Source organism: Vigna unguiculata, chromosome 6 (assembly GCF_004118075.2).
Source record: "Vigna unguiculata cultivar IT97K-499-35 chromosome 6, ASM411807v1, whole genome shotgun sequence".
Lineage (NCBI taxonomy): Eukaryota > Viridiplantae > Streptophyta > Magnoliopsida > Fabales > Fabaceae > Vigna > Vigna unguiculata.
This window is the reverse complement of record NC_040284.1, coordinates 1133674-1139676: the sequence shown is the minus strand read 5'-3', so window position 1 is coordinate 1139676 and position 6003 is coordinate 1133674.

Genomic DNA, 6003 nt, shown 5'->3' with positions numbered 1-6003 from the left:
GATCCTGCCTAACTGGTTTACTCATGTACTGTTTATTTGTGGGGCTATACCTAGGCGGTTTTGGCCGTGTAGTTATCTAATCTGCCTAGGTATAGTACAATTAAGATGACAAAGTCTAATCTTGTGAACCAATTGCTCAAAGTTCTCCTTAGCGAAGACTTTATAAATAAATCTGCTAGATTTTTGCATGAATGAATCTTTTGGATCTCTACATCATCCTTTCAATTGAACAATGAAATATTGTCTTTATATATGGTTGTTGATTCCATTGTTCTCAAGGATAGACCACAAGTTTGTCGCACATGTTGAATTATAGACCTTAACTAAACATATTCACGACTTACCTCATGTAATGCTAAAAATTATGCATGATTTTAATGATGTTGTTGTTATGGTCTCTTTCACATATCATCATGAAATCATTTTGCTACCACATGTGAATAAATATCTTGTTTGTGATCAACCATTGTGACGTTAAGAGAATATAATAAATAACATGCATCTGCATAATCCCTTAGATCCAATTTTGAATCATTTGGATAAAATAAGTCCATATTTGTACTACACTTAAGGTAACCGAGTATATTTTTTACTCCAATCCATTGTCTTTTTGTAGCTAAAGAATTATATCTTGCTTAAAAAAATTACAACAAATATGTAACATCCCGTCAGGATATTACGAATTTAAATAATAAAATAAAGAAATATTAACTCAGCTTCATTTCATAATAGAAACTCATTTCCCAAAACCATAGGAAATGTAAAACTTCATTAAATCTATGAATCATCCAAAATTCCATAATTTATAAAACTCAAAATAATATAAAGCATCCATAGTGTTTACATTTTATTTCAAATTGTAAAATACAAAACTCCCAAGCTTTCCCCGCTCTGTGGCTAAGCCTCACCATAACCACGTGCAACAACATCATCTGCTCACGTGTACCGCGTACACGATCATCGCCAACCATAAGCAGATAGGGTGAGCTTAACAGAATAAAGCATATAAATATACATGCACATATAAAACACTTATATATTTATATCATGCAATCACACCAAAGTAATCCCATCCTTTGATTTCATACCACATGGCCACAACCATGTTATTCGTGTTCTACATCTTCTAGTGACGACTTTAAGATGACTTGTTGTCATACCTATCGGCCACAACCGATAGAGCACGTGCGGGAAACCATTGCTACGGATCATACACCGTAACGCTAGGTAGAGTTCCCAAATAAGAACATAGTTCGCAATGTCCCACGACTACCAAACTCGTAAGCTAACTACTGAGAAGGGCAATCTATCTGGACCCATCTGTACTAGCCACAACCAGCACACTCACACCGGCAACACTCGCCAACCTGAGCTCAACTCAAGGGTTCCTCGTGTTCGTCCGCCATCCCGAGCTCAACTCGAGAGATGTCATTCCGAGCTCAACTCGAGGAATGCCACGTGCTTAACCCATATCTCGAGCTCAACTCAAGGGATATGTTCCAAACTCAACTCAAGGAACACCAGCAAGCCAACCTTTAAACTATCCTAAAAGCCTTGTAAATCACGCACACATAACCAGCAACCCAAGGATGCTGCAGTAAAATTTCCTGACGGGGGACACGTACCGCTAGGCGCTGCTGCTTACAGACTGGTTGGCGGGTGACGCGTACCACCAGGTGCCAAGCGCCTTAGAGCACCCAATGCTTCCAGATATCGCCTAGCGGGACCCTCTTGTCCGCTAGGCGCCACGCGTTAATTGCCTCCCTGAAATTGTAACTCCCACCTGGCGGTTTGCATCATGCCGCCAGGTGCTGTACCAGTACAACCACTGTTTTGATTTTACTGCACTTTATTCAACTGCTAACAATCCATCGCATCCTTGCACACTTCCAGAAAGTCGATTCTCTTAACAGTTATATTATTGCCACTCTTTATCCTCTATGGCTCCCAATTTTTCATTATATCCTCAAGTTGATTTACTTAAGACAAATTGAATCACTAACATGTCATTAGTTTTGAGTCTTCCCCAAGTATACCAACTCATACCCTCAGGTTTATCACTTTCCACTACGCAGTTTTATACCATTAACAACTCCTAAAACAATTGGGTTTGCCACTATTCAGTTATCCCTCTCAAGCTCATTAGTCAACTTCTAGAAAGGTTGGTTACGTTCTGGATTAATTGGGCACCTAATAGTACTTCAATGCCTCAGTCTATTCTCTTTTGTTTCCCATCCAATCTCACTTATTGATACTGGTTTAGGCACAAATTGGTAATGTGCTAAAGTTCCAATTCTTCTTATCTCAATTCAATCCTCCGCTTAACACATTTCTAATTCTCCAGTTAACATTTCCCAATTCCATTCTCTTCCATCACTGGTCATCTAAATATCCAAAAACCAGCATTTCGTCTTGCAGCCACGCAGAATTACTGCCTCTACGATGGCGCCTGGCGGCAGGCCCTGTGCCGCCAGGCGGTGCATGTGTTTCTGGGCAATTTCCCAGACTTTCAGCACTTGCGAAGAATCTCTCACACCCTTCTGATGCTCTCCTCTTTCTATCTTAGTCATTTCTCTCCAAGAACATGATGCTAGTGACACCATTAATCACTTTGACTAATTCCAACAGAAATTTTAGTATAATTAACAACTATCATGCTCAATTCTACCAAGCCTCCAACATCAAAACCCTAAGACTTCATTTACACTGTTCCATCAAATTACACCATCAATTACACTAAAAATCAATGAAGTACACATTATATCATCCCTTAACAACTACCACTTGGTTTCCCTCCGATCAAAATCATCCCAAAACGCACAAAATCACAAAATCGAGCCAACATGGCTCGCGTCGCCTGGCAGTTAATCATCCTCGCCAGGCAACTCAAACAAAACCCAGAAAATTGGATAAAAATGGTAGGGGTCGCCTGGAGGTCGGGAATTTACCGCCAGGCAGTTCTTCTTAGGAAACCCAGAATACACTATACTGGATGAGTCGCCTGGCGGCCATGAACGACCCGCCAGGCGGTTTTTGGAAATTTCCAGAAACCCAAAATTTTATGAACCAGGCAGAGCATGTGCGTTCAATTCAACATATATTTCGTGCAATAAATTCTCAAACATAAAACTAACGATTAAAACTCCCCTAACCTGGTTTCCTTGCTTAAAAGTGGATACTTGAGAGTTTCCTATGATCACCAATGACCTCCCTTTGGCTTTCTCTCACAATTCAGCTCCTTTACGTCAATCTCCCACACAATTCCACTCTGAATTCTCTCTCAACTTGTTGCAGAACAATGGCAGACTCAAAAACTCACTTAATGGTGTGTTAATTAGGCTTAATCACTCTAAAACGAAATTAACATTAAGAGGAGGTGTAATTGCCATTCAAGGTCACTTATGACTGTTTTTCCAGCCACTTTCCAGCCACCCCTAAGCTGCTCCTTCAGCTAGGATTTCCTTTAACTTTTCACATTCAAGCCAAAACTAAATTTAGCAAAAATAAATTTTAATTCGGGTTCTCCAACACTTGAACCCCCAACCATGCCAATGCCAAATCAATGCTTAATCATTCAACCAATTCATATTTCATGCTAAATAATATAATTCAATGATTATATTACCCCTCAACATGATCAACATATATTTAAAATAATAACATATAAATAACACATAATTGGCATACATATAGGACTCAAACCCAAGTCCTTTGACATAATCAAGTACTCTCAACCATTTGAGCTAGTATTTTTCCACATTATACAATCAATATTTAATATCATAAAGGCTCCCAATACCCGCATTTATTAATTAATTAATTAATTTTCACGGGTCTTACAAAATGCAATATCATGTCAAGTATAATTAGCAAGATACATTAGTGTTGTTATAACACTAAGATATGTCATTTTCGGACAAAGAAGATCTTCATCATTTTCTTGAGGTCTAAGAAGAGCATTTACCAACATCTAATGACCTCACAACTATTAGAGTGCATAGTGGATGTGACTTGTCCATTTAGAACATTTTACACACCTTAATTATATAAGCCTCTTTATGTATAAAAACACCTTGGTTTAAATACTCAATTTGTAATTTAAAACAAAAACTTTGCCTTTTCAAGATCCATTATCTAAAATTCTTTCTTTAAGCAATCAATTGCCTTTGTGAGCTCATTAAGAGTTCCAACGATGTTTATGTCATCTACATAAACAATAATTATGGCAAATTCATTTTTGGATATTTTCATATAAATACAAGCACAAATAGGATCATTTCTATATCCTTCTTTTAATAAGCACTCAATAAGACGGTTATGCCACACACGTCCTGATTGCTTTAATCAATAAAAGGGCTTGTTCAATTTTCTTGAACAACCCTCTTTAGAATTTATCTTGTTGGGCAAATAAAATCCTTCAGGAATTTTCATATAAATAGGATTCTCAAGGGAACCGTACAAATAGGCTGTAACATCATCCATTACATGTAAATGCAAACCTTGTTGTGCAACTAGGATAATCAAATATTGCAATGTTGTTGCATCCAATACCACTGAATATGTCTTTTCACAAATCAATATCAGGTTTTGTGAAAAATCTTGAGCAACCAATTGTGCTTTGTATTTAACAATTTCATCATTCTTAATTTGATTTTTGCGCAAAAATCCATATGTACCCAACGGGTTTCACACCTTAGGTATGCGAATTATAGGTCAAAAAACCTTTTGTTTAACAAGGAAATCTAATTATGCTTCTTTGCATATTTTCATTTTGGCCAATCATTTCTTTGTCAACAATCTTCAATGATCATTGATTATTGATCCTCATTGTCATTCATAGCATTCATCGCTATATTATATGTAAAAGTTTCATCAATGTTGACTTCATTTTGGTTTCATATTATATGATCATGACATAATTTATTGAGATCTCATCATTTTGAACAATTTCAGGTACCTGAGGTTCTTTTGGAACCGAATCATTAATTATGTCAAATGAATGTCTTGAGATTTCAACCTTTTCGTTTAGGTCATCTTGCATTTTAGCTCCCTTTCTCATTCAAGAGTTTTTATCTTTGGAACCAATAGACCTACCACACTTCAAGCGTGTATTTAGAACTAACAGGCCTACCACGCTTCAAGCGTGTTATGAATTAATATCAATCATCTTTGGAGCATTAACAACTGGTATTAGTTACTCTTTTTCTGTCAATAAAATATAAGGTAATATATTGACTAATTTTGTAAATGAATTATCCTTTGAACTTCTAGTTCACATTCTTTTGTACGAGGATCAAGACGAGATAATGATAATTCATTCCAACCAATATCGTTTTTTAATTGTTTTCTTTCTCCCCCTAATGTTGGAAAAACTTATTCATAAAAGTGACAATTGAAAAGTCGAACTGTAAATAAGTTTCCTGTTAGTAGTTCAATTGTCTCTAAGGACCCATCATAGTCCCTTTTGGTGGGGAAAACATATACAACACACCAAAAAATTCTTACATGAGAATATTAGGTCATTGACCAAAAACTAATTGCATAATAGAATATTTGTGATAACTTATTGGTTTGATATAAATCAATAATGCAACATGCAAAATTGTGTATCCATAAGTAGCCATTGGAAGATTATCTCTCATAAGTAATGGTCTTGCAACCAATTTTAGACGTTTTAGTAATGATTTCACAAGTCTATTTTGTGTATGAACATGTGCTACTGGATGCTCAACTTCAATTCCAATTGATATACAATACTCATGAAAAGTGATGAGTTCATATTTTTACCTTCATTTAATGTTTAATTCTGGATTTTTAATTGAATTTTGTTCTTAAAAGATTTATTTAATTGGGATTTCTTATAATTGAGTTTATTGAGCATGATATACAAAAAGATGTTAAAAATAGCTTTTTAGTTGCATAAATGTTCTTTGGATATTTTGAGGTGTGTTAGTGCAGCTATAGCTAAGTTGAACTAATGGAGGTGTGGAAATAAATTGCTTA